Genomic DNA, 8,445 nt, shown 5'->3' with positions numbered 1-8,445 from the left:
GACAAACATGTAAGGTAGAGGGAAGGCCCAAAACGCAGACATCTCTTGCTTTAACATCGGTTTTCTGTTAATTAAATCAGATATTCTATGTGAAAATGCTAAAGAGGAGCTCCTTTCTTCTAATTTTAAATGGGAAAAATTACTATGCATTACAAATCACCCTCCTCCCCCAATTAACTAGAATACTTTAAATGTCCATATGTAAAAAACAAACTGTCAAGTCAGTAGGCAGAATGCTTTAAACATTGTTTCCTTGACACCAAGCAATTCACATGGTTGTTAACAAATAGTGGGTTTCCCTTCAGTGATGTCTTTCTTCAGGCCAGCAACATCCTAACCACAAATCCCCTCTGTTGACACTTGGAGCACTTCAAAATATCTGGAGTGATTCTGATCCATCTAAGCGTGATTCATTCCAAATACCAATTGGATGTTTCCTGCACACTATTTTGTTGAAAAGGTTGTATTGATTTTTTTTAAGGCAGAAAATATAATCTCTTTGATATAACCGTCTTTCCACTGAAAAGTACTTGTGGGAAGTTTGGCTACTAAAAACCAAGAGGCATTCTGCTGAGAACGCATTAACCGGGGACACATTCTGTGTGGTATAACTGTGTCGTTTTTACTGTAAAGAGGGCTGCTATTGAAAAATGTGATTTATATCTGTGGGCAATTGGGCTTTAAAAGTCTGCATTCTAGAATTTGTCAGTCTGTTCAGTCATAGATGGTGCTGGAGAACTGTAGGCTTTCCCTGGAGGGGTAGGTTCATTTCAACATAAGGCAAGACCAGAGCATGACACACAGTTTTGGAGGGTAGGCAGTCCCCAAGAAAAAGAGGAGAGGAGGGACTGGAAACACCTTCGAAGTCTCCAATCAGATTCAGTCACTCTTCCATTCCAAGGAGGGGCTAAGAGAGGTCAGGAGGAGGAGTATCCCAGGGAGCTCCCTCCAGGCCTGAAGAAACAACCCAGCTGGGGAGGTAGGATGCCTGCCACAAACCCTATGATATAGGTCTAAAAACTCTCCATGCATGAATCTCACAGGTACCTTGCGTATTAGGTGTTGCTGTCATTATTGCCATTACAGATGGGGAAACTGATAACTCCAGAAACTAAGCAACACTTCAAAGGAACAGGAACAGAAAAGCACAGAAAGTGGCATATTTGAGACTTGAGCCCAGGTCCATCCAATGTGAAAGCCCATATTTTTTGACCACGGTGCAATCTATTTTACTGTTTTACATATCCTGCTTAACTCCCAGGATTTTAGCTGAATTTTTAGCCAGTAACATGATGGATTTTGCTGGATTTTAACTGGTAAAAATTTTTATCCAGGCTTCTAAGGGCCCATTTTGCTCCTGTCTTTGTCCGGGCTGGAATTTCTCCTTTTCTCAAATTCTGTTTGGCCATAGATGGATCTTGCCAGGTTTCAATGAAAATATTAAAATTTAGAACTTTAGAGATCCCCTTTCTTCATCACCCTCTGATATCCTCTGGATTCTATAGCTGGAATTATGTTCTGAAATGCAAAATCCGATCTTATCCCTCCCCTGCCTAAAACCTTGTATGACCTCTCATTATTTACAGGATACATCTCAAGATCTTTAACCAGGCATGCAGGTTCATATTTTCATCCCTGCTTTCCTCTCCAGTCTCATTTCTCAATCCCACTCCAGAATGGTAAGATCCAGCTGCACGAAACTCTCTCCAGCTTGCAAAGCTCTGTGAAGCAGGGTGTGAGATGCTAAAGAGTTTTGACTGAATGATTTAGTAAAAATATAACCAGAGAATCAGAGGTCCCCCAAAGCCCTGAAATACTTCTCCAACTTGCCTTCTTTCCTTTTCTGTCCCTGCTACAATATTGACGATGAGCACTTGCTAAGGCTGTTTCTTAAAATTCCAGGATCCCACAGTCATCAGCTTCAAGGCTTTCGTTGGGTGTGGAAGCCACCAGAGGTGCCCAGCCAACATGGTTGAGTTGTGTTTGTTCAATCAGCTCGAAAGGTGACTGTCATTGCAGGATTCTGAACTGACTGGGAGGAAAAGAAGCTGGTGAGGTATAGCTCGAATTAGAAAAAGAAAGTCATCTCAGTGAGGCTAGAGAGGAAAGATGTAAAATCAGCTTTAATTTGTTGTCAATCCTGGAGGTTTGGGGTTTCCCAGCAGTTAACCCACAGTCTGGATGAGCTAGGACAGTGTCTTCTTGGGGAGCTGATTTGCAAGCTTTTGTTGTCAGAATCCAAAGCCATTAAGAAAATGGCCTGATAAAAGGGAACTAGTGCCTGCATGTATTGGCTGTTACCTTGAGCAGTGACTCCCAGCTCTAACAGGACCTTTTTGCCTGCCTTGATATTTGATGTTCACATCCTTTGCAGTCTGCAATGTGAGCCCATTATAATGATACTGGAGAGCAAAAAAAGAAAAAAGAAAGAAAGAAAGGAAAACAAAGAACTGTCCAAGGCTTTCCTGAGATCAAGGCTATAATTACATTTTAGACCCTCCAGGTATTAATCTTCTACTTTCTTTCAAAAAAGCAATTCCATTTTCCTAGTATGGTCTCTTAGAAATAATGCTGCTTTTCCATGTCCCTGTTTAAATTTTTTCCCCCTGGGCCTTTTCCCATTCTCCCCCTTGGTTCCTACAGCCCTTTTCTCTATTAAATTGAATTTACATTGATGCTCTAAAAGGGCTATGCACGGAGAAAGGGCTGATGTGAAAATATTTAATAATGTTAACAGCTTGAATGTAAGCTGCTTTTTCAACTCTCGTTATTTATATAACAAATATTGTGTGTGTTGCCTAAAATTAATGCTAATAATGTTTATTAAACCCTTGCTATGTGCCAGTGGTTATTCTAAGCACTTGACATGCACCAACTGACTTAAATCTCATAATAACTCGATGAAATAGGTACTATTTTACACATTAGGATTCTGAGACATGGAGAGTTTGGAACCTTTGCCCAGAGGCTCACAGCTAGTAAATGGCAGAACTAAGATTTGATCCCAGGCAATGTCACATGCATGTTCACCCACTAAGCTATATCTAGCTGAGTCTATATGTATCTCATACACATAAATGCCAGGTGCCAAGAAGGCTATGAAATATTAGACACAGTTAATGCCCTTGAAAATCTCATAGGCTGGTATGGGAAATGGATAAGGAAATGAATAATTAAAATGATATGAGTTATAATAAAAATATACAAAATGCTATACAGGAGTCTTGGAGGGGAGTTTAGTGTTGGATGGGGAGGGTAAAAGCATTTATTACACTATGATTATTTCTTTTATTGAAGAAGCAATATAACATGGGGACTAAGAGCATGGATTCTGAGGAAAATTGCCCAGTTGGAATTTTGGTGATGACATTTATGAGCTGTGTGCCCTTGGCAAGTTACTGAACTTCCCTGCACCCCAGTTTCCTCATCCATGAAATGGTTTTCAGATAACTTTGACATTTGTGGTTTCATTTAATTGGCACAGCAGCCGTGAAAGGTGAGCAGTTGGGGCAGATATAATCATCTCCATTTTATGGACGTTGCCTCAAGTTACACAGCTAGTACCTCATGGCCAGACCCAGATCTGTGACATTGGACCAATCCCTTAATTATGCTGTGTTTCAGTTGCCTTATCTATAAAATAATGATGATAGTGGTGATGGAGATGATGGTGATGACGATGGTGGTATCACACACTGAAGGGCTCCTCCATGCCAGACCCTTTGCTGGGAAACCATTTTCCATCTTCAGGTGAAGAAACTGAGCTGCAAGAGAAACTTGCCCAAGGTCACCATCCCTGTGCTCACAGGATGATTTGGCAGAATTGACATGAAAGCAGTCTGTAAATTGTGCTCATGCTACACCAATATTAGTTATATATAGCAAAAGTCCTCCAGATAACTTCCTCCCACTGGTCCCAGTTATGCCAACTTAACCCTTTGTAACATTTAAATCAGGAAAATGGTTTCCTTTCTGTATTAGGTCAGAGTGAAACAATAAAAACCCTGTTGACCCTTTTAGCCAGGACATTTGTTTAGATTGTCTCCAGATATGGTCTTTTCTCTTTCAACAAGACTTTTTGCTGTTCGGATGATGATTTAAAAATGACAATAGTTACAGTAGACCATACAAAATAGACTGCATTCCTTGGCTAGAGGCCCTGAATGGCATCATTAGTGAAAGAAAATTAATTAATTAAATGTGGGTGGGGAGGGAGATGAGAACTAAAATTTATTTGGTACCCATTAAGTGGCAATGGGCAATCAATTAATCAATTTAGTTCTCACCTACAATTGTAAAAGGTAGATACTCTTGTATTTTCCAAACATCTCAGTTCCTGGGCATTAAACTGTTGCCCAAAGAACTTTCTGCAAGTAAGCTTCAGAGAGGAAATTTGAACTCAGATCTAACTCCACAAACCAAGCCTTTCCACCTGCCTTCCAGAAAAGCAGGCAAATAATCACATGGAGGTAGAATGATTTAAAGGAGAGAAACTGTCCTTTCTAACTTTCTCTACCTGGGATATTTGGGGAAAAGCTCATAGGGTAGTTAGAAAAGAAAGAATTCAGGGGATTTGGGACCTAAGCCCAAAGGTACATGAACATGCTGTGTGACTGGGGTGTGTGTCACAACCTCTCTGGGTCCTGAGCCTTTTAAGGTATAATATTGATAGTCAAATGATAGTTAAGCATTAAATTTGAATTGCAGTGGCCTGTCAGAAAAATTGGTACCCCTCCCCCCAAAAAAGATTACAGGGTGCTCTTTTTTTAGTGCATTTTTAATTGTGAAATCCAACATATATACACAACAGCGATAAATCTCAAAGTACAATTCAACAAGTAGTTAGAGAGAGCAAATCCCTAAGAATGTTGTGGGTCACAGTTCCACAATTTCAGCTATTTCCATATGGTGAAACACAACATATATACAGAAAGTGATAGCCTTCAAAGCACAACTCAATGAGTAGCTATAGAGCATATTTCAAATAATGTTATGGGTTACAGTTCCACCATTTCAGTTACTTTCTTCTAGCTATTCTACTACCTTAGCATCTAAAAAAATATATTCATGTGAAGATTCAGTATTCATAATCCTTTGTTAAATTCTGTCTTCTCTGTTCCTACCCCTTCCTCTTGTTTAATCACTTTCTCAATCTGCAGGGGTGTCTAGGCAGTGACACCCTAACTTGTTCATATTGAAAAGGGGTTTTGACATTATGGGGAACGGGGCTGCAGGTGGTGGTTGTTCTTTTTTTTTTAAATTAAATTCGGTTTTATTGAAATATATTCACACATCACACAATCATCCACATTTCACAACCAGCTGTTCACAGCACTATCACATAGTTATGCATTCATCACCCCAATCTACCCTTGAACACCTTCCCCACATCAGAAAGAATCAGAATAGGAATAAAAAATAAAAGCAAAAAAGAACACCCAAATAATCCCCCCATCCGTGCCACCCTATTTTTCATTTAGTTTTTGTCCCCATTTTTCTACTCATCCATCCATACACTAGATAAAGGGAATGTGATCCACAAGGTTTTCACAATCACACTGTCACCCCTTATAATCTACATTGTTACACAGTCATCCTCAGGAGTCCAGACTACTGGGTTGGAGTTTGATAGTTTCAGGTATTTACTTCTAGCTATTCCGATACATTAAAACCTAAGAGGTGTTATCTATATAGTGCGTAAGAATGTCCACGAGAGTGACCTCTCGACTCCATTTGAAATGTCTCCGCCACTGAAACTATTTCGTCTCATTTTGCATCCCCCTTTTGGTCAAGAAGATACCCTCAGTCCCACGATGCCGGGTCCACATTCATCCCCGGCAGTCATATTCTGCATTGCCAGGGAGATTTACACCCCTGGGAGTCGGGTCCCACGTAGCGGGGAGGGCAGCGAGTTCACCTGCCGAGATGGCTTAGTTAGAGAGACCGAGGGCCACATCTGAGCAATAAAGAGGTACTCAGGGGGACACTCTTAGGCACCATTATATGCAAGTTTAGCCTCTCCTTTGCGGTGACGAGCTTCTTAAGGGCAAGTCCAGGGTGCTCTTTTTGTGTGGTGCTGGGCTTGACATTTTATTCTCTGGGCTATTTTACCATTCTGTAGAAGCAGAGATGAACTTGTAGAATTTTGTCCAGTAGAGATGCAGATAATTTCTTTCCAAAGGAACAGAGAACCCCAAGCGTTACTGTTTATGACCCTATTGGACATCAACCAGTTTTGTATCTAATCTAGGAAACTTATCCTAGCATTGCTTATAGGCACCTGGCTTCTCAAAGGCTCTTTGAACTGGTTTTAATATTTTACTGGGTTTTTATCAATGAGTTAAATATACCTTTGACATGTGTTACTTTTATATTTGCATGGGAATCATGATTTTATCGTTTTGAAAATTGTGCTTAAAGAGAATTTAGACACCTAAATTTTCAAGCCGACACCTCTTCTCCCACCAGGTGACAAAGAATGATTTCACTGAATTAGAAGTTGAGAATGCTACCTGGCACTTTGGGCTCCTCATGCCAGGGAATCTTCTGGCAAAGAGTTGGAGTCACTGTACTAGCTGGGGGGACTGACCCTGACTATCAAGGGGAAATTGAGTTGCTCCTACACAATGGGTCTAAGAAGAAATGTCTGGAATTGAGAAGCTGCCCCAGCGTGCCTCTTGGAACTCCCACATCTTCTGATAAAAGTCAATGGGAAATTTCAGAGTAATTTGGGCAGATAATAAAAAGTATATTTACAGCCTCCCCCTCCCCAGCCCTGAGGATCTGGGGGAAGGTGCAGATGTGTTGGACATCCTCACCTGGACTGGTGTTGATGTTGTCACAAACGTTGGGACTGGCGGTTTGATGTGCTGAGCCCTCGAGCATGGGACTTGCCCTTATGAAGCTCATTACCACAAAGGAGAGGCTAAACTTGCATATAATTGTGCCTAAGAGTCTCCCCCTGAGTACCTCTTTGTTGCTCAGATGTGGCCCTCTCTCCCTCTAACTGAGCCATCTCAACAAGTGAACTCGCTGCCCTCCCCCCTACGTGGGACCCGACTCCCAGGGGTGTAAATCTCCCTGGCAATGCAGGATATGACTCCCGGGGAGGAATCTGGACCTGGCATTGTGGGACCGAGAGTATCTTCTTGACCAAAAGGGGGATGCAAAATGAGATGAAATAGTTTCAGTGGCTGAGAGATTCCAAATGGAGTCGAGAGGTCACTCTGGTGGACATTCTTATGCCCTATATAGATAATACCTCTTAGTTTTTAGTGTATTGGAGTAGCTAGAAGTAAATACCTGAAACTATCAAACTCCAACCCAGTAGCCTTGACTCTTGAAAACGATTGTATAACAGTGTAGCTTACAAGGGGTGACAGTGTGATTGTGAAAACCCTGTGGACTGCACTCCCTTTATCCAGTATATGGATGGATGAGTAGAAAAATGGGGACAAAATACTAAATGAAAAATGGGGTGGGATGGGGAGATGATTTGGGTGTTCTTTTTTCACTTTTATTTTTTATTCTTGTTCTGGTTCTTTCTGACGTAAGGAAAATGTTCAGAGATAGATTGTGGTGATGAACGCATAACTATGTTATCATACTGGTGACAGTGGATTGTATACCATGGATGATTGTATGGTGTGTGAATGTATTTCGATAAAACTGAATTAAAAAAAAAAAAGTCAATGGAAAGTTAGCCCAACCCAATCCCGGCAGGACTGCTAATACCCCAGACCCTTAAAGAATAAAGGTTGGCATCATCCCAGCAGGCAAAGAACTATATCCAGCTGAGGAGCTTGTTGAGAGAAAGGCAATGTGGAAGAAGTATTGGGAAATGACAGATATGTGACAAATTACCTAAATTAGGACTTTAATAATTATACATATTTTTATCTTATTTTGCTATGAATATGCTTATATATTAAAAAATTTTTTTCTTCTGCTACCATCTAACATAAGATGGGTTAATAGCAGTGTGCCAGTTTGAATGTATTGTGTTCCCCAAATGCCATTATCTTTGATGTAGTCATGTGGGGCAGACGTTTTGGTGCTGATTAGATTTGCTTGGAATGTGCCCCACCCAGCTGTGGGTGATGACTCTGATGAGATATTCCCATGGAGGCATGGCCCCACCCATTCAGGGTGGGACTTGAGCAGTGGAGCCATATAAATGAGCTGACTCAAAGAGAAGGAACTCAGTGCAACTGTGAGTGACATTTTGAAGAGGAGCAAGCTTGCTAGAGAGGAACGTCCTGGGAGAAAGCCATTTTGAAACCTGAACTTTGGAGCAGACGCCAGCCACATGCCTTCCCAGCTAACAGAGGTTTCCTGGACGCCATTGGCCATCCTCCAGTGAAGGTACCCGATTACCGATGTGTTACCTTGGACACTTTATGGCCTTAAGACTGTAACTGTGTAGCCAAATAAACCCCCTTTTTA

Source organism: Choloepus didactylus, chromosome X (assembly GCF_015220235.1).
Source record: "Choloepus didactylus isolate mChoDid1 chromosome X, mChoDid1.pri, whole genome shotgun sequence".
In the NCBI taxonomy this organism is placed as follows: Eukaryota; Metazoa; Chordata; class Mammalia; order Pilosa; family Megalonychidae; genus Choloepus; species Choloepus didactylus.
Note: the sequence above shows the minus strand (reverse complement) of the source record.